This window comes from Rissa tridactyla, chromosome W, assembly GCF_028500815.1.
Source record: "Rissa tridactyla isolate bRisTri1 chromosome W, bRisTri1.patW.cur.20221130, whole genome shotgun sequence".
Taxonomy (NCBI): Eukaryota; Metazoa; Chordata; class Aves; order Charadriiformes; family Laridae; genus Rissa; species Rissa tridactyla.
Window position 1 is genome coordinate 3,913,047 of NC_071496.1, and position 26,293 is coordinate 3,939,339.

General features: G+C 51.2%; 1 protein-coding gene across 4 annotated transcripts in view; it reads left to right on the top strand.

Moving 5' to 3' along the window:
* Nucleotides 1-26,293, top strand: part of LOC128901996 (zinc finger and BTB domain-containing protein 7C-like) — a 163,358-nt gene that overhangs the window by 47,967 nt on the left and 89,098 nt on the right. For 3 of the 4 annotated variants that reach the window (XM_054184243.1, XM_054184242.1, XM_054184245.1), the window contains one exon: nucleotides 22,270-22,368. The gene's annotated coding sequence lies outside the window, so the exon portion shown is untranslated. Of the gene's footprint in view, nucleotides 1-7,130; nucleotides 7,219-22,269; nucleotides 22,369-26,293 lie in introns of those variants that run through there. The other variant, XM_054184244.1, reaches the window with a different exon arrangement.

Here is a 26,293-nt window from a genome sequence, read left to right on the forward strand (position 1 = left end):
TGCTGAGGTTGCAGCTCTGGTTCCCCATCCTGCTGCCTCCAAGGGCTACATCTCCCCTGGAAGAGCTTTGCACCATGGTGGTGATGGTGACATCCCTTCTGGTCTTCGGCTGGGCTCCTGATCTTCAGCAGTGAGGTCCCTTGTGCTCAACGTGCTCCGACAGTGATGGCTTGGTATCAGGGCTTAAGACTTAGAAGCAGCCCCAGAGCGTTGTCTTGCTCTGGGTAATGCCAAGGGATGTTACGTGTAGACACCAGGAGGAGATCCTTGAAAGTACTTTGAAGCCAAAGGGAGAGAGGGGAGGAATAAAATCAAAATAAGAGACTGTTTTTTCCCCTCCCCAGCCAGCAAAGCAGCATTAATGAAATTCTGCAGAGGGCAGAGGGAGGGCAAGCCAGCGCAGTCAGCAAAAAATGAATCCGGCTGGTTGTAACATAAATATCGAGGGGGATGGAGGAAGCTGGAGACGCTGCCCTGCCCTGTGCCATGCCAAGCGTTGCGATTTAAGCCTGCGGTGTCCTAGTTAGGAGAGCAGCCGTCCGCTGGCGTGCGCGCGGGCACGTGCACGCTCATAGAATCATCAAATGGTTTGGGTTGGAAGGGACCATTCAAGGCCATCTAGTCCAACCCGCCCCTGCCACGAGCAGGGACATCTTCAACTAGATCGGGTTGCTCAGAGCCCCATCCAGCCTGGCCTGGAATGTTTCCAGGGATGGGGCATCTCCCACCTCTCTGGGCAACTCATTTCAGTGAAATCTGCCCCTGGTCTGGCCAAGGTCTTGCGCTCTCTGATGTCCTAGGATGCTGTTTGTCCTTCCGTGTCCTCTTCTCCCGCCCCCGTGGCCCACTTTCTATTTTGGAAGCTGCTGCAGATGCAGTGATGTTATAGTTTTGCTGTGCCTTGGACGTGGAGAAGAATGACTTTTTCTTTTTTTCGCTGCAGCCATCTGGTGTGTAGGGATCATGGGTGAAAGCTGCAAAATTTAGAGCCAGATGTCCAGAGCCGCAACGCTCAGGAATGTCTGGAATGGAGGGGTTTGGGTTCTGGCTTGAATTTCTGATTGAAGGAAATGAAGGATTGAATGCTACAAGTTGGCATGAAGGTTGAGAAGAAAAGGAGAGCGTGACACATGTGGCTGGACTTCATGGTGCAGGAACATCTTGGCCAACGTGCACCCCAATGTGGAAGAAGGTAGGAAGAACCCATAGGAAGAAGGCTCAATGGATGAGGTCCCTCAGGGCTATAAAAACCGTAGAATGGTTTTGGTTGGAAGGGACCTTAAAGACCATCTCGTTCCAACCCCCTGCCATGGACAGGGACGTCTTCAACTAGATGAGGTTGCTCGGAGACCTGTCCAGCCTGATCTTGAACATGTCCTTGGAGATTTCAGACAGACAGAAATATCAAACCATGACTGGTGTGGAGAAGGGGAGCAGGGAGCGGTTTATTCATTGTCTCTTTTCTAACCCAGAAACGAATGGCTGTGAAATGAAATTATTTGGCAGCAGGTTCAAGGCAAACAAAAGGAAATAGTTTTTCACGCAGCGCGTAATTAAAGTGGGGTGCTTGTTGGCACCAAGTATTTTGGAGGCCAAAGATATAAAAGGGTTCGAAAAGCAATTAGACGAATTCAAGGCTCAGCGAGGGCTGTTAGCTCTAGGGTTCAGATGCAGCCTCCAGCCTGGGAACCTCTCACAGGTGGGATGGATGGTCAGCAGCTGGTTGGGTTGAGTGGGAAGGAAGCACCTCCGTATGTTCATACGTTTCTGTACATTCCTCCTGCATATCCCATGTCGGCCACTCTTAAAAACAAGACATGGGGCTAGACAGCTCTTTCTGAAGGTGTGTCTTCCCATGGTGCAGGCCTGAGTTGACGTGTTGTGGTCCCATGTAGATTACCCATCTCTTACACGGTGTCCTGCAGTGGGACTCAGTCCTTCAGGTGATCCCTCGTGGTCCCCAGGTTCCTGTAGCTCTGACAAACGCTTCCTAAGGCTCCGAGGCCCACCACTTAGATCTATTTCCAGTCTCCTGCTCAGCTTTTTAAACTCCCCATTCATCTGAGCTTGCTGCTCAGCTCCTCTTACTTCTGCTGGAGAGCACAGCACACATGGACTAGGAGAAGGAAGGGCTGGCTGATACGCGACCACCTGAGCCTGAATAAAGCTGCCATTGGACCCCGTGAGGTGGTTTGCCCATCTCTGGTGTTCAGTGCCACGCTGGTCTTTCTACAAGCTGGAGGCCAGCAAGGGGGTTGACCTGGAGAGGGGAAGAGGTTTCTGAGGGCATTCGCCGTTGTTCTAGCGCTTTCGGTTTTGCGTTATTAAAAAAAAAAAATTAGCGAAGAGCATTTTGCCAATGTGCATTTGCTATTCCATTCAGTGGAAGCAGAATTAGCTCAACGCTGGCCGTTATGTGAAGCCCCTGCCAACCTCAAAGGACCTCATTCAATATGCAGTTTGTTTCAACGATTAGCAAGACGAAAGAGCGTCTGGCATGTCAACTGTGTGCTAGGACAAATGCCCAACGTGAGGTCCTGCACTGGCAAGCAACAGTTCAGAACAAACAAACAAAAATATCCCTTTCAGTCAAGAGATCTGCTGTTGGGTTGTCTCCAAATGCCTGTACATTGACACAATACGGGTTTTTTTTCTCATGGGGTCCCTCCAGAGTTGGCCTGTGCAGCAAGAAAAGCCGCTCTGCTGTGTGCATCGTTAGTTGATTCCCAACTTCTAAATCGCATCTGGTGTAGCTGTCAAATGTGCCATGTCTTGGCTGTCGCTGTAGCGTGGTGCAACCTCGCGCTAAAGCCGAACCTGCTCATCATTACAGGTGGCCCAGAGAAGTTGTGGATGCCCCGTCCCTGGAGGTGTTCAAGGCCAGGTTGGACGGGGCTTGGAGCAACCTGGGTCTAGTGGGAGGTGTCCCTGCCCGCGGTGGGGGGTTAGAACTAGATGATCTTGAAGGTTCCTTCCAACCCAAACCATTCTGTGATTCTGTGATCCTCCACCTTGTGCTAAGCTGTGGAACGCTTGGAGGGGAAAGGTTGGGGGAAGATGTGGGACATCATTCCAAAGACTGGTGCTCTTAAGCCTATGATGATGATGCTTCTTTACCACTGGGTTAATGTCGGGTCTTGTGCAGGAGAAAAGAAGTTCCCAGGTTGCCAATCAGCTTGAAAACACAGGGTGGAAAGGGAAAATGGCTTTTCACTCCTATCTTCTCATCTGACGTAGGAAATGATGCTGACGGGGAGGGAAGCCACAGCAGCATGTTGCCATTCTGCAGGGGACCGCCCTGTCCCCTGGTGAGAGGTGTGGGAAGGACGGCGGTTCCTTTCCTGAAGAAATATTTTCAGTATTTTCTTAAAATGCGTGCAAAAAAAAAAATAAACTTCGGGTCAATATCGTATCGTTGAAACGTCAGTGAAAGGGAGAAGACCTCTTTGCTGGGTGTGGAGGCAGGCTTTCATGGCAGAGCATAGACTTGGTTGACGTTTTCGTGTTTTATTGTCTAAGGCAGGGTTGACCCAGCGACGGTTGCCATTTGGAGCGTGTGGATCCTCGTGGCAGGGGTTATGGGTTGTCCTGCTGTCAGATGTTATGACTGTTGAGGGAACGACCCTTTTGATGGAATAAAGAGAAGATGAGTGGTTGACTAACCAAACGAGTTCTGTAGCTACTTGCTCGGCAAGCAAACGATTGATTTCTTTCTCGTGAGGGTTTTAGGGCGCTCTTCTGCATTCAGCTTTGCTGGAAAGTTAAAGGGAAGAGGGGGAGAAAGATGAAATATCACAGTCAATCCTTGAAGATTTTCCCCTGAAGCTTGCGTAGGGATCTCTGGAAGGTCAGTGACAGCTTATCATAGACTCATAGAGTGGTTCGGGTTGGAAGGGACCTTAAAGATCATCTAGTTCCAACCCCCCTGCCCTGGGCAGGGACACCTCCCACCAGCCCAAGTTGCTCCAAGCCTCATCCAGCCTGGCCTTGAACGCGGCTCCTGCTGTGGTGAGATGGACTCATATCCCTTTCCCCCACGACGTCCCCGTAGATAACCCCGGCTCCAGACCCTGCCGTCGCGGTACAGCTGTGCGAGTGGCAAAGTGGAGAGGCGAATTTTTATGGGCTGGCCGAGCCTTCCGCTCTCCCCGCGTTTTTGGCAAAGGAGGCCGCAATTCAACGCGCGGCATCTGCCGCGGCGCCCGGGCCTTTTGGCATTGCATGAAAAGCGAAAGCGAGTCGCAAGGCCAAGAGGGAGGCGGTGGGGTGGTTAGGGCTGGATGCAGCCTCAGGAGGGGTGGGAGGCAGGTCCCGTCGCCTCTCCGTAGCTCCCGTTTTCCCTTCTTCTCCGTGTTTGTCTGTGTCGGACATCCCAGCAGATCGTGCCCTCTGCAAATGGGCTTTGACCTTGGCTGCCGCCCAGGCTGGCTCTGCTGGGGCAGGTAGACGTAGGAGGAATTCAGAACCTTTCAGACCAGCAACCAGCCCTTAAGCATTTTCTAAATATTATGAGGTGTCATTTCAGCCTGATAACTACTTTTTTTTTCCACCGTAAAAAAAAAAAAAAAAAACCAAACAAAACCCCCAAGTCGATAATTCGGGGTTGCGGGAATCTGCACTTGCGTTCGCTTGGGGTAACTTCAGCTGAGCTTGTTGAAGTCTCTTAATCCATCCCCAAAACTCCTGAGCTCAGAAAATAAAAATAAAGCGGTGATAGCAACAAGCCCGGTGTGCCCCATGGGAGAAAAAAGGGGCAAACAGCAAGAGTTCGGGGATTTTTTTTATTTTTTTATTTTTTTGATCTTGTAGCTTTGACGTGATTCACGGAAAATAAACGTGCTACAACTTTAAGGCTTTGCCTGCGGCGCTAAATATAAGGGTGTGCTGGCTCCACACTGACGCTTTGTTTAGGGATACAGGCATTTATTTTCTGGGGTGGGTTTGGGCTTTATTTCCCCCCCCCCCCCTTCTAGTTTATTTTTTTGGTGCATCTCCACCGTGAAATAACCAACGGTTTTAAGCGAGCGGCCGCGGAGCATGCAGGAGAGATGCCTCCGAACTTTTTCCCGGCGGCAAATTAAAGGGTTGGGACTTCACCAGATCCAAATTTCCACTTCCGCGGAAGTGCTGCGCGCTGTCGTCTGGTGGGGGGGATGACGAGGGCAGGGATGAAGGCTTAAACCTGACTTTCGGGAGCCCCCAGCCTGGTTGATGTTAAACCAGAGGCAGCCGGTCTTTGCAGCCAGCCGCGGGCTTGGGGATGATCAGCCCTGAGCGGGTGATTCTTCTTTTCCTAAATATTTTTTTTTTTTAGCTGAAAACTCCGCGGAGTTGGTAAAACTCAGCGAGGTGATGGCAGGGTGTGTTTTCAATCAGCGTTTGCTCAGTCTAAACTTAGTCCCTGACTTTTCTTTTTTTTTTTTTTTTTTTTTTTTGAAAGAGAAGCCAGCTTCATCTTCATTTTCTATAATCATCTGTTTATTTTATTAGCTTTTTCAAAAAAAAAAAAAAAGCAGCTGCATTTCCCCTGATGCCTGGCCACCTGTTTCATCCGAGCTGCTGAAGGTCTGAGCTCTTGCTCCGCTCGTGCAGAGCAGATTTCGTTTCAACGAGCCAAAAGAAACGACGCGACTGTATCTACTAAAAAGGGCAAAAAAAAAAAAAACCAAAACCCCAAACCCCACATGCTGTGCTATTTTGGTAGGAGCTAATTACGCGTCCTACAAATTACCGTTGGTTATGAACATCGTCCGTCTGTCTGGATGACAATGTCCTGCTTTCAGACCACCGCTAATACACTTAGAGACAGGGATAATACCCGTCGAACTCCAAAGCGTCTCCTCTTTTCCTGAGCCCTGATTTATTCCTACCAGCAAATGTCGCGTATAAGTGGAAGTTTTATGGCTGTATAATTCACAGACTGTTAGGCATCTTATTAGGAAGGACTCGGACTTTTTAAAAAATGACTTGAGGTTGTTCCTTTGGTATCTGGAAACTATCAATTTTCTAGATTTTCTTCCTTGCTGGCTTTCTCTCTTCCCCCCCCCGCTTTTTTTTTTTTTCCTTTTCTTCCTCCCCCCTTTTTCTTTCTCCTTTTTCTTTTTTCCTCCTTTTTCTTCCCCCCTTTTTCTTTTTTGCCTTTTTTGTTCACCTTCCCTTTTCGTTTCCTTCTTTCTTTCTTATTCTCTCTTTATTTCTCCTTTTTTCCTCTCCCCCTTTTTTCTTTCCTCTCCCCCTTTTTCTTTCCTCTCCCCCTTTTTCTTTCCTCTCCCCCTTTTTCTTTCCTCTCCCCCTTTTTTCTTTCCTCTCCCCCTTTTTTTCTTTCCTCTCCCCCTTTTTCTTTCCTCTCCCCCTTTTTTCTTTCCTCTCCCCCTTTTTTTCTTTCCTCTCCCCCTTTTTTCTTTCCTCTCCCCCTTTTTTTCTTTCCTCTCCCCCTTTTTTTCTTTCCTCTCCCCCTTTTTTTCTTTCCTCTCCCCCTTTTTTTCTTTCCTCTCCCCCTTTTTTCTTTCCTCTCCCCCTTTTTTTCCCCTCTCCCCCTTTCTTTTTTCCCTCTCCCCCTTTCTTTTTTCCCTCTCCCCCTTTTTCTTTCCTCTCCCCCTTTTTCTTTCCTCTCCCCCTTTTTTCTTTCCTCTCCCCCTTTTTTCTTTCCTCTCCCCCTTTTTTTCTTTCCTCTCCCCCTTTTTTTCTTTCCTCTCCCCCTTTTTTCTTTCCTCTCCCCCTTTTTTCTTTCCTCTCCCCCTTTTTTCTTTCCTCTCCCCCTTTTTTTCTTTCCTCTCCCCCTTTTTTTCTTCCCTCTCCCCCTTTCTTTTTTCCCTCTCCCCCTTTCTTTTTTCCCTCTCCCCCTTTCTTTTTTCCCTCTCCCCCTTTTTCTTTCCTCTCCCCCTTTTTTTCTTTCCTCTCCCCCTTTTTTTCTTTCCTCTCCCCCTTTCTTTTTTCCCTCTCCCCCTTTCTTTTTTCCCTCTCCCCCTTCCTTTTTTCCCTCTCCCCCTTTTTCTTTCTTCTCCCCTTTTTTTTCCTCTCCCCCTTTTTTTTTTCCTCTTTTCCTCTCCCCTTTTCTTTTTCCCCTCTCCTTCAGTTTTATTTTTATTTTTATTTCTCTTTTCTTCTTCCTTTTTCTTTCTGTCTTTCCAGTAAAGAGCAAGTTGAACCGAGGATTTACTCAGCTTTCGGTCTTAACCTTCGGGAACGTCAGCTTGGAAATACCGCTTTGAAACCATGGTAAGGACTGTGGTTCTGTAAATACTTTGAGATTTAGGTTAGATTAGATTATTAGATTAGATTAGATTATTAGATTAGATGATCCGTAAGAATTTTCCCACCTACAGCATCATGAGCACATTCAGCGTTTTGATATTTTGCAAATTTTCTGCCAGCTGTAATAGAAAGCAGTAATTTGCACTCCCTCTCCGTTCGTGCTTCGGGAAGAGGATAAAATCCCAAATTATTCCCACGTGTATCCCTATCTTTCTCGCACGCTTCTCTGAGGTGTGGTATGGCAGGCTCACTGGGAACTGCTTTGCAGGCTGCTGTGCCATCGAGAAGCTCCGGTTGCTGTTTTCTGGCTGATTTTGAGGAAGGAGCAGGGGAGCACCACGAAGGGCCGTCTGCCCGTCAGAGCAGCGCTCCGTTCACTCCTGCATCCCGCTGCCCTCCCACCCCATGGGTCACCACGCAGCGGTGGGTCATGCCCGCGTCTTGACCTGTGGTGGTCTTTTTAGGGGGCGTTTAAGGAATGCCCGAAGGAGGTGTCGCCGGATGCGAGGTCGCGCTGGGGCTCGTGGGGAGGGGTGAGAGCGGGGTGAGGCCCCTGGTCCTCCAGCTCAGTTGTGGTGTGTGGATGTGCTGGTTGAATCCCAGAGCACAAAGCCCAGCGGGCAGCTTTCTCCTCTCCTCCAAGCCCTCGCTGGACCGGAGTGTCCCTTGCAGCCACAGCAAAGGCAGGTTGTGTGCCTTCCAGCTGCGGGACTCCAGAACAGATGTTGTCTTGTCCCACTTTCACACCACCCATGGTTTCCTTTCCAATTTTCCTGAGTCTCCTGTTTCACAAATGGGATTGAAAGACGTCCGTGAGGGCAGGTTGGTTTTCACCATCTTTGCTGCCTGGCACGTTCCTGTTAGAGAGTGTCTGGTCGGCATTTCTGCAGCATCTCTCGCCCATAACGTGTCCATGCTTCTGCTCTCCGGCATCTTCTCCGTGCCGGAGCAGAGGACAGGAGGTGAGCTGCTTTACTGACTGCCTGCAGAAAGAACAGTATGGTGGCCTCATTCCATGCCGAATGGATCCAGGTGTTGCTCCACTTCCATTAAATGTATTAATGGTGAATTCAGAGACCTCTTCCTTGCTTCGCCTCCTTTCTTCTTGTCCTCCTCCTTCCTTGCTTCTCCTCCTTGCTTCTCCTCCTTTCTTCTTGTCCTCCTTCTTCCTTCCTTCTCCTCCTTTCTTCTTGTCCTCCTTCCTTGCATCTCCTCCTTGCTTCTCCTCCTTTCTTCTTGTCTTCCTTCTTCCTTGCTTCTCCTCCTTTCTTCTTGTTCTCCTTCTTCCTTGCTTCTCCTCCCTTCTTCTCGTCCTCCTTCTTCCTTGCTCCTCCTCCCTTCTTCTCGTCCTCCTCCCTTCTTCTCGTCCTCCTCCCTTCTTCTTGTCCTCCTCCCTTCTTCTCGTCCTCCCTCCTCTACCCCTATTAGAGCCATTACTGCATACTGGTGCTGCAGCAGGACCTGGGGACGCCTGGGTCAGGTCCCGGTGTGCCAGATGCTGCACAAACCCAGAGCGACGTTCCCAGCTCTGTCTGCCCCATCCGTGAACCTTATCCGATGCCAGCGCTGTCTGCCCCTTGGGCTGCAAAGGCAGTCTTTGCAGAACGGAGACCTCACGGTGTCTCAGCAGAGGGGTGGTGTTGGGGGACTCCTGGGAGCTGTTGTGAAGGCTCCTCTCTTCAAGGATGGTGTTAGTTGCCAGGATCGGTCCCACCATCACCTTCCAGCTACTGCTATGGTGTCTCAGGGTTTTAGGTGGCCAAACAGGCCAGCAGCCTTGTTACTTGGGTGCAAGGAAGGTATGAAGCACCCATTGTTGCAAAGGTGCTTGCAGAGGGCTCCATGCGTGGGGAACCATTTTAAACGGGCTTTTATCCGTCGCGGCGATGAGCGCAGGATTTGCCGGGCTGCATCCTCTGATGCTCAGGAGCTGCTTTCGCGTGGTGTTTCCGGTCATAAAACCAAAGCGCCGCGTCTGGAAAGACGGATCGCCGCCAGAGTGTAAGCAAATCTATCGAAAGCAGACAGCTTGCTCATTCACCCGGTGCAACGTGCGTGTCACTCCACCCCTCTCCTGCTTCCCTGGCTGAGGGATAGCTGCCGTCTGGGTGAGGAGGAACACCGGTCCCAACAGTGATGAAGGATTCTTGGAAGCAGCCTGGGCTGATGCCGAGGGATTTAAAAAGCCTTGAGACTCTGGGAAATGGGTTTGTTGGGTCTCTGGGGCTGAAGCAGCTGGGTGATGACAGCGTAAGAGGGGCTGTATGATAGCCGCACCGTGACCTGTGCTGCTGGGACCGGAGGGCTGGAGCCCCTCTGCTGGGAGGACAGGTTGAGAGAGTTGGGGGGTTCAGCCTGGAGAAGAGAAGGCTCCGGGGAGACCTTAGAGCCCCTTCCAGTCCCTCAAGGGGCTCCAGGAAAGCTGGGGAGGGACTCTGGATCAGGGAGGGGAGCCATAGGACAAGGGGGAACGGTTTTAAACTGGAAGAGGGGAGATTTCGGTGAGATATTAGGCAGAAATTATTTGCTGTGGGGGCGATGAACCCCTGGCCCAGGTTGCCCAGAGAAGCTGTGGCTGCCCCATCCCTGGAGGTGTTCGAGGCCAGGTTGGACGGGGCTTGGAGCAACCTGGGCTGGTGGGAGGTGTCCCTGCCCATGGCAGGGGGATGGGAACTGGATGATCTTCCAAATCTAACCATTCTATGGTTCTGTGGCTGCCTCTCAGCTCCCTGTGCCTTGGGGGCTCAGTCCTCTGGGGACTGAGCCCTGCTCACAGCCACCATGGGAGAGAGGGTGGGATGTTGTCCCCTGGCCTCTCCATGTTTGACCCCGTGCCCAGAACGAAGTCAGAGATAACGTGGGTGCTCCATGCCCTGGTGCAAAGATGTCCTGTGTGCATGCGTGAACATCCTGCGGGACATCTGGGTGCCCTGGTCCGGCAGATACCTCGGGCAGGGTTTCTGGGTGAAATGAGGAGGATGATGGAGGAGAGGAGAGACAGACCTAGGCAAGTCCCAGCATGCGGGGAGTGGAGGAGGCATCACCAGCGCATTTCCAACGGGTGGTATCTAGTAGCGTCTGCTCAAGACCGGCCATTTTAAGGCTGCACCAAAGCACAGCAAGCCACTGTGGTCGGCGCGGCCTTGTTGGGGTCCTGGCGGCAAACACGGATGCTCTGGGCAGGAGCTATGGAGATGGCAGCAAATATAAGGGTCCCACCACTAAGGCTGCTTGGGAGCTGCTTTGGTAGGACAGCCACAGCAAAAGGAAGGAGCTCTCAAGGCAGTCCTTCTGTTCGGCAGTGCTGTCGCTCCAGTTTTGCTGGCGGTAGCTACGTTTCCCGGAAGGGAGAGCACGGAAGGGAGAAGCCACCCTGTCATCTCAGGTGGCTCGGGCCGCTGGGAGATGCCTTGCTTGAAGTGGGAAGCTGTACCCACGTGTGCAGGGAGCCCAGAGGGGATGCCTGGGCCTCCCCCTCATACAAGGACTCGCTCCGAGTGACTTCGTCTCGGTCCGGCTCTGGCAGAAGACGTAGCACCAGAAGAGGGATCCCGAAGGATGCTGGCAGGCAGCACGGGTGGGCTCCCCGAGGCAGGAGGAAGATGATGGGTATAGATGGGAGATGCCGCTTACTTAAAACGAGCCCCACGCTGGTCCCACCAAGCTGGGACTGGCATGAGATGGCACTGAAGTTTCTTCAGGGCTTTTGTCGTTCTGTCTGGGTCAAACCCCCGGAGTAAGAGTGAGGCCCCTCTCCTCCGGCTGACGTTGGCGGAGCTGTGTAATGAATGATTTCTGGAGCACGTGCATGTAAATCTCTACCTACAGGTCCCTGAACTTTTGGCGGCGGATAGAAATTAAAGGTTGTTTTTGTTTGAGGATTGATGAGCTGCCGCTGATGTTGCTCATTTACACCTTTTCCGTCTCCTAATGGAAGGGATGTGGCGTCCACTGGCAAATTGAACAAATTTGCTCTATAGAGCACCCAAAAATGGATGGGAGTGTGTGTATATACGCTGCAGAGGGGGAGCGCGCACAGACGTGAGCGTTAACATTTCTAAGAAATAGCAATTCTCCTTTGGAAGCTTAAGTGAACACCACTTTCCGGGAAGTTGCCTAATTTAAATCATCTTTGCTCTGTTTTTGTCCTATCCATTATTTCCAGCTGTCAACGTTAAGTGCCGCGAAGACTCTTCAAGAGGCTTCTTTCTGCTTCCCTCTAATAATCCCAGAAACAGGCGCTGGTCCCTTTGTCCGGGGCGCTCTCTGATGGCTCTCAGCGTTCAATTTGCTGGAGAAGAACCACTTTGTGGAACAATAGGACAATCAGCGCTGCAGCGGCTCGAGTACTGCCATCCTGCCCTTGAAGAGGCGGGAGAGGAGCGAGGTGGAATCATGTTTTGGCCATCGCACTTAATGACTTAGAGGAGAGGCTTTGGTGGCAGCTCAACAAAGGTGACCCTGGCTTGCAAAAATAGATGCTCGCCTTTCATTTGGTCCAAAATTTGTTGGGGTTTAGCGTGATCCTTGGTGCTCAAGGAGAGCGATAAGCTCTGGTGCGCAGGTCTGGATTAGGGCTTGGAGCCTTGAGTTCAACAGGGTGGCCCAAGCCTTGTGTGTCAAGGCCAGGATGAAGTCCAGCAAAGATAAAGTGTTGCCTGACTTTCTTGGCTTGTTGAGGAGTTAGTAGAATCCAGTGACGGGTCTTCCCATTGAGAGCAAATCCTTAGGGCAGTGAAGTACCTCTAAAGAAAAGGTTGGTGAAACACCAGGGACAATAGAATCACAGAATTATAAAATGGTTAGAGTTGGAAAAGACTTTCAAGATCACCCAGTTCCAACCCCCTGCCCTGGGCAGGGACACCTCCCACCAGACCACCAGGTTGCTCCAAGCCCTGTCCAACCTGGCCTTGAACTCCTCCAGGGATGGGGCAGCCACAGCTTCTCTGGGCAACCTGGGCCAGGGGCTCACTGCCCTCACAGCAAACAATTTCTTCCAATATCTCATCTCAATCTCCCCTCTTCCAGTTAAAACCATTCCCCATCGTCCTATCACTACCCTCCCTGCTCCAGAGTCCCTCCCCGTCTTTCCTGTGGGCCCCTTTAGGTGCTGTGGATCCATCCTTGGCAGTCCTGAAGTAGACAAGCATCTCCTGTGCGTCCTTGGGGATCCCTGCTTTGGGCCAAGGGTGAACCAGAAGACTTCTTGAGGACTCTTTTGGCACTTTGATGCTATAGTGCTGATGTCTTCCTTTGGGGCTGTGTAAGGCATCCTATACCTAACTCTAGGTAGCCTCGGGACAACTGTATCCTGCTTTCTCGAGAGGAACACACAATCTCCTGCTGGAGTGGAGGAACACCAAGGCCTCCATCGCCCAAAATATCCAGCGCTCCATGTGACTCCATGCTGGCTTTGTGCTCAGCTTTCCTTATTCCGCTCCAGCTGCTGCCCTCAGCGTCGCCCATCTCCTGCCCCTTGTGCCATCAGTTACTGGTCCGGGTCTGCACTCCCAGTCGCACGTCTCTGCTTCAGAAATTCCCTTTACCGATCAGCTCATGGCAGCTAAAAGTACCTCAGTGATGCCACACTGGGGGTCAGGAGACCGTTTCTACGGATCAGCTGAGAATGACTCTGCGCCAACCCTTTTCTAGAGACATTAGGAGGAAAAGAGGTGTAAAGACGGAGTTTGATGTACTTTTGAGGAGCTCCATGCGTTGGCCGTGATTGCTTCCTCATCCAGCCCTCTGGCCCTGGATGTGATGGGATAGAGGAAGGCAGGATAATTGCTTCCGAGTCTCTTTTAATCCTGAAGCTCCATCCTCACAGCCACCGTTGTCAGAAGTTGTTTTGCGTCGGTGTTATGTTGGCCCGTGCTGCGTTTCACGTGCCAGCGCTCTGCTTAGTCCCTTTGCCTGTCGCTTGGCTTTCTTGAGTCCTGCTGGAGCATCTCACAGGTTTTTGTGGCCTTGAAGCCTTATTGAACTTTTTAAGGCACCAACTTTAGGAATGAAAGAAGTTTAAAAAAAAAACAAACAACAAAACTATTAAAAGATGTGAAGTGATTTTTGCTCAGTCCCAGGCTCATAAAACCCCACTTAAAGTGGGTTTTGCCTCTAGGGAAGTCCCTGTCCGTGGCCTGTGGATACAGCCGGGTGCTTTCCATGAAGTCCCAGGTCTGGAATTGGGTGGAAAGTTGAAAATCTCAGGAAAAGTGTCATGACAAAATCTGGGCTTGTTTAGCCCATGCGGTTACGGAAAGAAAAATTGCAAACTGGACCCCTGGGCAATCCCAAAGGAAAAGAAAAGAACTCAATGTGTTTCCAAGGGGAAAAAAAAATAAAAAGCACCGAGCTTTGTGTCGAGGGCGATCTCATGACTTTGGGATGGTCTGCGGAGTCGGCGCTGCAGCTTTTCCTCCTGCCTGCCGGCAGCTCTGGCTGGGGCTGGCTGGCAGTCAGCCGAAACCGTGGTCGGGGAGAGAACTCGCCCTCCGGCTTTTCTTCGGAGGCAAGGAAGGTGGATTGTTTTCCGGCGATGAAATTTCCTATTGAAAAATTGAATGCTTCCTTCTCCCCGCTTGTGAATGGGACGCCCGGGAAGCGGAGCACGCTGGTTCCAATTAACCGGCGCAGCGAGGCCAAGTGCTGCAGTCGGGCGGGAATTTATACCTTTTCATATGTACTTGAAAAGATAAAACCTTTTTTTTTTTTTTCTCCCCCCTTTCCTTTTTTATCTTTTTTTTTTTTTTTATATACGTAATGAATTCAAAGCAGGAGCCTGGCCAGCCAAGCTGCCTTTGATTTGTTCTCATATTAATATTTTATGTCGGAATATGTGCCTAATCGCTCAAATTAGTCAAACTTGCTACCCAAAAAAAAATGGTCCCGAGGAACGCAGGCTCGTTCCTTGCTCTGCTTCACATCATCTCTGGGGATGGCTTGTTTACGTCTGGGATTTTCCTGGAGGAAGACCTACTGGGTAGCGCGTCTGCAGGGAAAGCTCAGAGTGGTTGATATCAATCCCAACCCAAAAGTGGCATCATGAGATCGTCAAGAAGGTAAATCGTATTGTGGGTGTATGAACAGGACGGTTGCGTCCCTTCAGTGGTGCGTGTCCCCCCCCCCACGCATCAAATGCTGTAGAGTTGATTTTGGGCTATCCCAGAGAGTCACTGCTTCTCCATTAATGTCCAACGTTTTCACTTGCTTTCTGGGCAACGTTTCCAGGTGGAAAAATAGGTCTCTTGAGATACAACGGTGTACGAGCTACAGGGAAGGCAGCAGGACGGGTGTCTATCAACCGTGAAGGAAACTGGAAGAGGGCTCAGGAGATCAGGGCTTGATTCCCACCTCGGGCACAGCTTTTTTGCGCGGCGTGTCTGACAGGGTGTCTGGGTGATGCTTCCCCACCCGTAAAATGCCTCCCACGATGTGTCTGTCCCACCCATTTGAGGTGGGAACTCTTTTGATGTGCCTGAAGTTCAGTGATGCTGCCCTTGCTTGGGGCCGTAATTCACCTACGAGCCAAATACTCGTGGTGAGAGCGGCAAGAAATTTGGGCTATGAGGCTCTTTCTCTTGATCTAATTGATTATAAGAAAACTTGTTTCCAGTGACGGCAATTTCCTGATCCCGTAGTGGTGCATCTGTTTATTAATCCCATCGGAACATCCGGTCTCTCCCGAAGCCCATGCGCGCTTGCTCCCGCAAGTCCTTCAGCAAGGAGCTCTGCAGATCCACCATCTGCTGCAGGGAAACCATCTCTGTTTGCTCGTCTTGAACCTCCTGCTGGCTTAATTTGGTGGCCCTAGGTGAGTGAAGGCAGACTGGCAGTAATCGTAAGGTGGTACAGTCGTCCATCCTAGCGGTTGCCCCACTCGATGGCTTGTTTCATCGTCAGGCTGCGGAGCACCAGACTCCTCCAGGCACCCTGGCGGAAGGGAACTGGGAGGGAGCGGAGGCACTGGTTTTAGGGTCTTGCCCTGAGCTGTGGTCTGTACGTGTAGAACATCATGGGATGTAATATGGCTGGCCGAGGGTAAAAGGGGCAGGTTGGTGAAGGGGGCAAGAGGAAGGAGTGGGACGTAACCGGGACGTAATGGTCATAACAATGCAACATACTCAGTCGATTTTATTTTCAATTCTGAGTGTTAAAAGAAGGTAGAGCTGCTGAATCCAGGGGTGGGGAAGGGCTGGGATCACGTAGCTGCCTGGTTTATTTCTACAGGGGCCTGCACCCGTGCTCCTCATCTAGACAAAGCCATGAGGAGCACCGGCGCTGCTTGCCCCTCCAGGACCCCTTCTCCCCAGACCTTTCCCCGCCTGCGCGGGCAAGGTGGCTGGCCCAATTTACAGGCTGTGAGCGGCGCTGGCTGCAACTGCAGACGGGGCCGTCGGCTCCGGCTTGGCGTGCTGCCTTCTGCAGATATCTGGCAGAGCACAGAGACCTCATTGAGGTGGCTAGTTTGACTACAAACGCGCACCCCTTCCAGGCAGGCGGTGCTGCTCCAGGACCAGCCTCTTGCTTCCCCACGTTCCTCTTGATATGTAAAATGAGGGCGTGCGTCTCTATTATCGTTCGCATCCCAGCGGCACCTACGGGTCTTCAAGCAGGATCCCCGCTCTCCTACGGGGTGGCACGAAGCCTCGAAGCTTGCCCCGAGGAGATGGTAGTCTGCCACAAGGGGCGGTAGCCAGATGTAACTAGCTGGAGGAGAACGAAAACATAATGACGCTGAAGTGGCCACGGGAGATGCGGAGGTCCCACCACGCACGAAGTAGCTTGCAGTATGTGGAGATGTTGCGTATACCTCTCTACGATTGCGAAAGACGCGCGTCGTTCAGTTGCGTTATTGGGAAATCGTACGCGGTCATTAGGAGGGAGCTAGAATGGAAACACCTGGAGGGGCAGAGTTAAGGGTGATGATGTGGCCCAGCCCTGGCGTTTCTTCACTTTGGAGAGCTACGCGGCATAATTTCGTCATAGATTTATATACAGCTAATTGGCCCACAGTTTGATATGCAAATAAAACCATCATAAATATCAGAGAAAGATTTAAGGCGGTGCTTTCCGCTGTCATGCTACGATCCTTGCTTTTCTGGTCAGTCTAATCTACTCGATTACTCCTTTCATCATCTTGTGTTCTGAAGACGTGGTGTCTCTTTCAAAGAACATCTGTCAGACATAGATTAATTAGTTAATTTTTCCGCACGGAATGAAACAAGAAGGGTGGGGAACTCAGAAACCTGAGGAGCAGATGCGGTGCGTGGCCAAGTAATTATTTTGGGGTAGATGTGTCATGCGTGGCCTGAGCTCTGTCAAGGCTCTTGGCAAGAAACAAGTTTCCTACCAGAGATAATCAGTTTATGCTAAAGATGGAAGCGAAATTTTCTTGATGTAGATGATAAAGCATGTGTAGTAGGCACCATTGAGATGTCGCTTCCAGACTGGGCTTTCTAGATCAAGGATGGTGCTGAGGGATGATTTGAATTCAGAAGATTAAGCTTAAATAGTTTAAGAATGGGAGAGAGCATGGATAGAGTCAATATTTTTATGTTCAAGGACAATTTGGAAGCATAGACTTCTTTGCTGGTAACATCAAAGGCCGCAGCTAGCTTGGGACACCTGACTGCTTCTCATCTGGTTTACCCCAAAACCCAAATTTATTGGGATTTTTGTGTTGGGATCTTGGGTGAATGTCTCTCACAGTCACGGTGGTTTTGAATCCGATAACGTTTCATGCAATATCAAGAAATAAGTTTTATGTGAGGGGACTTATGACCAGGTGCGTCATCAATATGCGCAGTGGTTTTCTTCCAGTTCAGCCGGAAAAGAGGTTGGTTGTCGCCAAATCCAGTCCTGGCATCATTGCAGAGTGAATTGAAAGAAGATAATGCACCTGTAGATGCGGGGCTGGAATTCCCAAAGGGTGTCAGTCATGGTGGAGCACGTCTCTCCATCAGGGAGCTTTGGAAATCCTGCTGAGGCAGGGTCTTCTGTCAAATCCCTCCCTGACACCTCCAGTTCTCCGGGGATGAGGTGTCCCCAGGCTCGCCGGGCAGTCACCAGCCTGGGTGTCCCGTTTCTAACCCCACGTGGGAGAGCCGCCCCTTGGTGCTGGACAATGAGGGTCTTCTGTTGGCAGTCAATACATGGCAATGTTCTTTCGGGGGGATGAGTCCTGGATTTCTTCAGGTTGCACCAGAGCTGTGTTTGACTTCCACCATTTGTCTTTACCATCTCTGCCTTTTTTCCATGGTTTTCGATTTGCTCACAAGCTTCCAGTCCTCCTGATAATGAATTGGGTGTGGGCTCCTGACCTATCCCTACAGGAGCAACCCTACTTGTGCATTCCTTTTGGAATAAAGATAAGAGAACACCCCTTATCACTTCCTCCCCTCCACCACCTTTTTGGTTTCTCCTCTTTTCCATCCTCCTCCTTGGCACCCTTTTTCCCTATCCGTTCTCCTGCTGAGCCGAACCTGCTGAAGGATGAGCTCTTCCAGGGACAGACAAGCCTGAAGGCTCTAAAGCAGTCTCTGAGTGCCCTGTCTTTTCCCAGAGAGGTCCCTAAGGGTGGGAGGAGGTCTGGAAGTTTAAAGCTGGTGTGAATCTTCAAAGGGAAACGTGGGGCGTTTTTGTTGGTGGATGCTTTGTGTAGTGCATCTGCCTTTGGAGTCCTCAACACAAGAAGGACATGGACCTGTTGGAGTGGGTCCAGAGGAGGCCACGGAGAGACCCTCTGGAGCCCCTCTGCTGTGAGGACAGGCTGAGAGAGTTGGGGGGGTTCAGCCTGGAGAAGAGAAGGCTCCGCGGAGACCTTCCAGCCCCTTCCAGTCCCTCAAGGGGCTGCAGGAAAGCTGGGGAGGGACTCTGGATCAGGGCCTGTTGTGGTAAGATGAGGGGGAATGGTTTTAAACTAAAAGAGGGGAGAATCAGACTAGGTAGAAGGAAGAAATTGTTTATGCTGAGGGTGGTGAAACCCTGGCACAGGTTGCCCAGAGAGGTGGGAGATGCCCCATCCCTGGAAACATTCAAGGCCAGGTTGGATGGGGCTTTGAGCAACGTGATCTAGTGGAAGATGCCCCTGCCAATGGCAGGGGGGTTGGACTAGATGGCCATTAAAGGTCCTTCCAACCCAAACCGTTCTGTGATTCTATGGTTTGTGTCATTAGGCAGTGGACTGCTGGTGGGTCCTCAAAGTTTCAAAAAAACGCATCATTTTCCCTTGTTTTCCCAGCCAAATAATCACAAAACTGGCTGGAGGAGAAAGGGAGAGGATGCTCCTCATCAAGCGGGGATCCGGTGAAACGCTGCATGTCATGAGATTTGTAGTAAAGTCACGACACTGGCAACGCTGGCCTGAGGGTCTTTGTTGGGGCTCGTGGTTTCTTTGCCTTGCCCGATAAAATAAAACCTGCTGAAGCGACGGCGCTGAGCTCCCACCTCTCTGTTCTCCTACTTCCAGCCGCTTCTGCTTGAATTATTCATGGTTGGGAAGTGAATCCGCAAAGGGCTCCTGGGATCTGCCCGTGATCCGCGTGAGACTCACCCCTGCTTGGGTCAGGGCATTTTCTCGTCTCCCTCCTCGCGGCCGGGAGCCCGTGGGTATCTCCACATTGCTCACCGCCCCTTTCTGATTAACCCAGCCATGTATTTATTATTTACGCGGCGTGATTTTTTTCGGCTGTCCCAGGCACCGCGGTATTATCCCCGGCTAAGCGGCGAGACTCCCGTGCAAACAGCTGTAGCTGTTGCTTGACAAATCCCCGTTGTAGAAATGATATCAAGGAGCGGCAGAGGCACTGGGAGGGCAGATGTCCTTGTAAATGAAGGCAGCGCTGCCAGCTTCTCACCCGGCGTAGGATGAGTTTCCCCTGCACGTGCGTCTCAGCAGAGCTTCACTGGGTTATTAAATATATATATATATATATGTGTGTTTTATGTGGTTTATTTTTGTTTTCCACAAGCTCTGCTCTGCGTTGATTTTAATTTTTTTAGAAGGTGGTCTGATTTGGTCCTGGAAAGAGGTTTGTAGAACTAGTGAGAAGAGCAGTTTACCGTCAGGCACCTGTTTACTTTGCAATCCATATTATTAGTAGAACGGGCTGTACGCCCACCTCTGCCAGCACACCCACCCCGGGGAGATCTCGGGTCTGCCCTTCCAGTATCATCTACCTCATCCCAACGTACCGTCATAAACCAGTCCGCCTTCTGGGATGAGGACTGGGATGCTTCATTGCCAAGCAGAGCCGGAGCTGATGCTCTGAGCAAGGCAAGGCTCAGCAGAGAGACAGGGACCCCCAGGTGCACTTCTCCAGCTGAGGGGGTAGCTCCGGGTGAAGAAAGCTCAATTTCATAGAATCGTAGAATGGTTTGGGTTGGAAGGGATCTCAAAGATCATCTAGTTCCAACCCCTTGTCCTGGGCAGGGACACCTCCCACTAGACCAGGTCACTCCAAGCCTCATCCAGCCTGACCTTGAACACCTCCAGGGATGGGGCAGCCACAGCTTCTCTGGGCAACCTGGGCCAGGGGTTCACCACCGGTAAAGAATTTCTTCCTCAGATCTCATCTAAATCTCCCCTCTTCCAGTTGAAAACCGTTCCCCCTTGTCCCATGGCTCCCCTCCCTGCTCCAGAGTCCCTCCCCAGCTTTCCTGGAGCCCCTTGAGGGACTGGAAGGGGCCGGAAGGTCTCCGCGGAGCCTTCTCTTCTCCAGGCTGAAGTCCCCCAGCTCTCTCAGCCTGTCCTCCCAGCAGAGGGGCTCCAGCCCTCCCAGCATCTCCGGGGCCTCCTCTGGCCCCGCTTCAACAGCTCCGTGTCCTTCTTGTGCTGAGGACTCCAGAGCTGGACTCAGTACTCCAGGTGGGGTTTCACCAGAGCGGAGCAGAGGGGCAGAATCACCTCCTTCGCCCTGCTGGCCATACTTTTTTTGATGCAGCCCAGGCTGCGGGAGGTTTCTGGGCTGCCAGCGCGCATTGCCGGCTCACGCTGGTCTTCTCGTCCACCAACACCCCCAAGTCCTTCTCCTCAGGGCTGTTCTCCATCCATTCTCCACCCAGCCTGGGTTTGTGCCTGGGATTGTCCTGACCCAGGTGCAGGACCTTGCCCTTGGCCTGGTTGAACTTCACGAGGTTTGCATGGGCCCACCTCTCCACCCTGTCCGGGTCCCTCTGGATGACATCCCTTCCCTCCTTCCCTGTGTCGACCGTGCCACACAGCTTGGTGTCATCGGCAAACTTGCTGAGGGCGCACTCCATTTCAGCCCTTTGGGTGAAAAAAACCTCCATTTAGGGTACCTGCTTTTATGCTGTAGCCCTAAGGAGGACACGTGCCTTGCCTAGGACACCTACGACATAACTGGAATACAGTAACGAGTTCGTTAAAATGTTCTGCCTCTCTGTATTCTGAAAGGAAGATTTTCTATTAAACCGTAGGGAAATTACTGGCCTCGTTAACTAGCGTAGAAGTAACGAACCACAGCAGGGTTACTCGAGAGATCTGGGTCCTGGCTTTGTAAGGCTGCATTGTTTCTTTAAATGAGAGAAATAATTTAAGCAAACAAACGAACAAAGAATTTCTGGAAATTAAAGTACGGTACGAATGGGATGATTTGCTCGTCTTCTATTTAATGGGAGCAGTGCAGTGAACAATTGCACGGTTGACCTCAGAGATCTATCCATGGTAACTAGTCACAGGAGAGAAAAATAGACAGCCTGCCACCAACTTGGTATTAAAGTTATATTTTCCATTTTTTCCACGGTTGTGGGCCAGTCGGGGACTTTCCGTGAGTAGTCAGCATGGCAGAAATCCCCTTCTGCTCCGTTGCAGCCACCGCTGCTGAGAAATGAAAGGTTGGATGCTGGTTTTGGCTTTAGTGGCTTTTGGTCCCAGTTTCCAGTGGGATCACGCTGGGGCAGATCCTTCCTGCTGAAGGCATCCTGCTGGACCAGGGCTATGGGTGGGTGATGTCCCCTTGTCCCTTCCGCCCCATGGTTGGGGCTTGCTTGTGATGGGGTCTGGTGGAGGAACCTCACCTTTGGTTTCATCGCCGCTACAAGCTCCTGGATGTTAAATCCTGGACTGGTTTTGGGGTCTGTGCAACGATCCGTGCAGCTCTGGGCAAGTCCTGCAAGAGTCTGGAGGAAGGACAGAAAGACGCTGCCAGGCTGGAGTTCATCCAGAAATAAATAAACCAGAAATACTGGGCCTTCGGACTCCATGGTCTGTTCCTCAAAAGACATTTTTGGATGGGATCACTGTGCTTTTGTTCTTCCATTAGGCAAATGAGGAGAGCGCATTGTTTTCCTCCCCTCATCTGTTCCCCTTACAGGGAAAGAAGGAGGAGGACTTGGCCACCCCGAGCCAAGCGTCTCGGGAGACCTCCCAGAACAAAGGGCCGTACGGAGAAAAGTGCCGTCATCCTGTCCCCGTCATCCTCTTCCCTCCCTTCACCCTGCTCTTGGCACGGCCGTGCCTGCCCAGGGCTGGAGCGCCACACGTCACTGCCAGCCGGCAGGGAGCACGGAGGGGTGTTCCTAGGCTTCCTCCTTGGAAACCAGGCAAACTTCTCTCCAGGTTTATCGCTCCCCGTAGACTTGGCAAAGCAACGTTGGAGGTTGTCTTCTGCCAGGGAGGTGTGTCAGCTCGGGGATGGTGTTGACAGTGCGCGTGTCCATGTGCGATGGCTTGGATAAAGCAGTACCCCTGAGAAACATCATCTTGATGTTCCTGGATGTGGACCAAAGCTCTGTGGACGCATCCGTCTTGGTGTCGTTTCTCTCCCGTGTGCTGCAGGCATCCATCCCTGATCTGCACAGAAAGCCTGGGGGTTGGAGAGCATCTCCCCAGCCATGGTCTGCATCATCATTGCATTAGCTTCCCATACAGGAATACGGGGCTGGCACGTGGAGCTGGGATGTCTGTTGTTTTGGTTTTGGGTTTTTTTTGATTATCAGTTGCATAGGTTCTTCACAAAAGACTGGACTAAGACCAACCTATCTTGTTTTGCCCAGGCTCCAAGGCTGACCCTGCTGAGACCCCCTGAGATACTGAACCCTATGGGAGTGGAGACCACTTGACTGCACTCAGCACCTTTCAGGATCAAGCCCTAGGTAATTATGCTAATTCTTTCCCTGGATGATGGGTGAAATTTGATGTTCTGGGCTACGTGGACCAACTGAAATCACATTCCTAGTTGTCCATCCCATGAATCCATGGATTTCTTTTTTTTCCCTCTGAAGGTTGTTATTCTGTAGATCGGTGTCTCGGCACTACAATAATAACCACTGTTCCCTCAAAAATAAAACAATATATCTCCTTTGCTTCCAGAGGGGGAATCGTAGAATGCTTTGGGTTGGAAGGGACCTTTCAAGGCCATCTAGTCCAACGCCCCCTGCCATGAGCAGGGACATCTTCAACTAGATCAGGTTGCTCAGAGCCCCGTCCAACCTGGCCTGGAATGTTTCCAGGGATGGGGCATCTCCCACTTCTCTGGGCAACCTGAATGGCTGGATCACCGTTCCGGCAATGGTCACCAGCTCTTCTGCTTGGGAAGTTTTCCTGAACTGAACTTGCAGAAAGCTGTAAAAACCAAACCAAACCAAACAAAACAAAAGTTTTCACTCCCATCGGAATCAGTCAAAAGCTTAAAATATCAATACTTGTTGGCAAGGATCCTTGTTCAGGTCCGGCTTTTAAGAAGGGCTCAAAACCCACAGCTGCAGGAGCCTGCTTTTTAAAATAAACCTAGCAGTTGTTTTCTGCAGAAAAAGAAATTGTGAAAATCTGATTTACACCTGTTCGCAGCAGCCGCATTCTCACCTCCGAACCTGGCCTCTTTGTTGTGCCTCTGAGAAACTTTAAGTCTTTGCTCCAGGGTGGATAGATGGAAATCAAAGAGCCTAGGGCCAAGTGGTGCCTTGCTCTGCATCCTCGTGGAGATGTGGTGTCACCCCGGTGCCTTGGCCAAGTGGCCCTGGGCAGGAGTTGACCCGAGATTTCTTCTTCCAACTCCCGAGGCCAGCTCAAACTCAGAGCGTGAGCTTGAGAAGCGAGAATCCCAGACTGGCAGGGGTCGGAAGGGACCTCTGAGATCATCTAGTCCAACCCCCCTGCCAAAGCAGGTTCACCTAGAGCAGGTTGCACAGGAACGTGTCCAGGCAGGTTTGGAATGTCTCCAGAGACGGAGACTCCACCATTGGGTGAGTTTTAAGAGGAGTAAGAAGGAAGCCAGCAGGATGCTGTGAACGTTACTCTGGAAGGCTAAGGATGAAGGATTTCCTGTAGGGTTGGCTTCCTGAGCGAGGTGATATTCCCTACGAAATTCTCTATGTTGATAAAAGTATCGCTCAACAGAGGGTTGTAATTTTTCACCCTGTCTGTCAGATTTCTTCCCCCCCCCCCCCAATAAATCGATTAATAAAACCCAGCTTCCCACTGATTTCAGCAGAGGTCAAAGCCCAGCTCCCAAGATCCGGGTGGCATGAGGGCAGATGGTGTGTCGCTGGCCGCTCTCCCGGAGCATCCTCTCTCCGTGCGGGAACAGAGGGCTATTCTCCATCCCTTGCGAGCTCTGTACGGTGACATTTTCGGGACCCCGGCCTGAGGACTTTGACTGGGTTGTTTCCTGTTTTGACAATCACCATTTCAAATACTCTATGACAGTATTGTGCGGGGAATTTTTTTAAAAAAAAAAAAAAAAAAGAAAAAAAAAAGCCACCCCGTATCCTTCTGTCTCGAATATTGTGGTGGGCGCTGGGGAGCTAAGCTCGTGTATCCAGTGGGGAGGGAGAAGACGCGGAGGGTGAAACAGGCTCAGAAAGCGAAAGAGAGGAAAATGAAGAATGAGAAAGAAGAAATATATTCCCCGGCAGGGCTGCGGTGCGATATCTTTCCCCACCCGCTCTGAATTTGTGGGGCTGAGGTGCTTTCTCGGTGACGAAGCTCATATGCTCTGTGGTTAAACCGCTGCCGTCAAAGCTTGGAGAGTAACTAAAACCAAAGTGTCACGGGTCAAATGGATGTTTTCCAATTGACCGGAGCGCAATGTAAATCCTGGGGAAGGAAATAACCCACCAAACATCCACCAGCCCGGTGTCTGCGTCCCCCACCCCGGTGCCGGCTGCTGGTGGCGGGTCCTACTGGGACCTGCGACCCGGTGGCAGCTGCCTGCCTCCGCATCCTGAAACGTTCTGCAGGCAGCACCCTCGCACAGAATCCCAGACTGGCAGGGGTTGGAAGGGACCTCTGGAGATCATCTAGTCCAATCCCCCTGCCAGAGCAGGGTCACCTAGAGCAGGTGGCACAGGAACGCGTCCAGGTGGTTTTGGAATGTCTCCAGAGAAGGAGACTCCACCACCTCTCTGGGCAGCCTCTTCCAGGGCTCTGCCACCCTCAAAGGAAAGAAGTTCCTTCTCAGGTTTAGAAGGAACTTCCTATGCTCAAGTTTGTGCCCATTACCTCTTGTCCTGTCACTGGGGCACCACTGAGAGTAGCCTGGCCCCATCCTCCTGACACCCACCCTATAAGCATTTATAAGTGTTGATAAGGTCCCCCCTCAGTCGTCTTTTTTCCAGACTAAAAAGACCCAGATCCCTCAGCCTTTCTTCATAAGAGAGATGTTCCAGTCCTCTAATCATCTTGGTAGCCCTCGGCTGGGCTCTCTCCAGCAGTTCCCTGTCCTTCTTGAACCGGGGAGCCCAAAACTGGACACAGTACTCCAGGTGTGGCCTCACCAGGGCAGAGTAGAGGGGGAGGATGACCTCCCTTGACCTGCTGGCCACACTCTTCTTGATGGAGCCCAGGATGCCATTGGCCTTCTTGGCCACAAGGGCACATCGCTGGCTCTCCCCAGTAAGTTTTCCTGCAGATTTAACAGTGTCAGATCCAGATTTGATCTAGGTCAGAGATTAGGAGGATCGAGAGGTTGCTTCAGGTGAGCACGGTAGGAGAGAAAACATCTGCCCGCTGAGGAGCCGGGGCTGGAGGCTCATCCTAAGCCCCTACAACGTACCTTCAGCCGAGGGCTGATCTGTGTTGGGATAAATTCAGAGGATTTGGCTAGGCAACGCTCCCGGGGAGCATCAAGGCAGTCGCGTCTCCGCCACCGCTTCGCCCCGTGCCTCGCAAAGTTCCCCCCCCCTGCCCCCGAGGTTTCGGCGTGGCCTATTGCTCTTCGATGTGTTGTAACCTGAAAATAAGGATAGATAAAGGCGAAATGTTCTGGGAGCGATGCCAAGCCAAAGGCACTGAATTATTAAGAGATCCGTATCTGGATAACAGATTTATGCTCTTTAACAAGTTTCAAGAGAAAATATGGTGTTTGCAGGTTCAGATTGGGATCGTCCTAAGAAATAGAGCCCTCCTTTTTAAATTGTATTGCTTTTATTATTATTATTTTAATAATAATAATATTTCCACAGTGAAGCCATATAGGAGAATGTTATTTGTGTAAGAACTGGAAATGAAGCTGAAATGATCAGCGTATTTTTTAAAGGCGCTTTACGAGTCGCTCGGCACTGGAAAAGGTACGACTATCCGTCAAAGCAAGTCTTGGGGATAAAATAATTAGAAATCACACAACCATAGCGAAGGAAGATTAGTGCTAAAATTAGAAGCCATAAAGTTGTTTTTAGATTAGGCTGGAATCTGGGCAGGCTGTTTTATTGTACTGCGTTACTTATAGAAAATGCAAGGTGAGAGGTGTGAATTGCCTGCATTTGGTTGCGTTGCAATGGGAATGCTGTCTCTAACGTTAGGTGGGATGGTCTAGGAGATAATTTTCAGGGAAATCCTTAGGGAATGGAAGTACAATCCTCCATGAAAGATAACAGGCTGCTGAAGGAGCTGGGTTTGGTGCTGGGCTCTTCCTCCCACTCCCTGGGCACGTCTTCTAAGGTCGGTCTGCCCCACCGTTTTGTTTCGCGGTTGTAGTGGCCAAATGCCTACGTTGCATCCAGAAACCATGGTGAGATGGCCAGGGTGTGTGCGGAAGGGTCTGCCCCCATGGGCGGGGTGGGTGGGTGGGAGTCGTAGCTG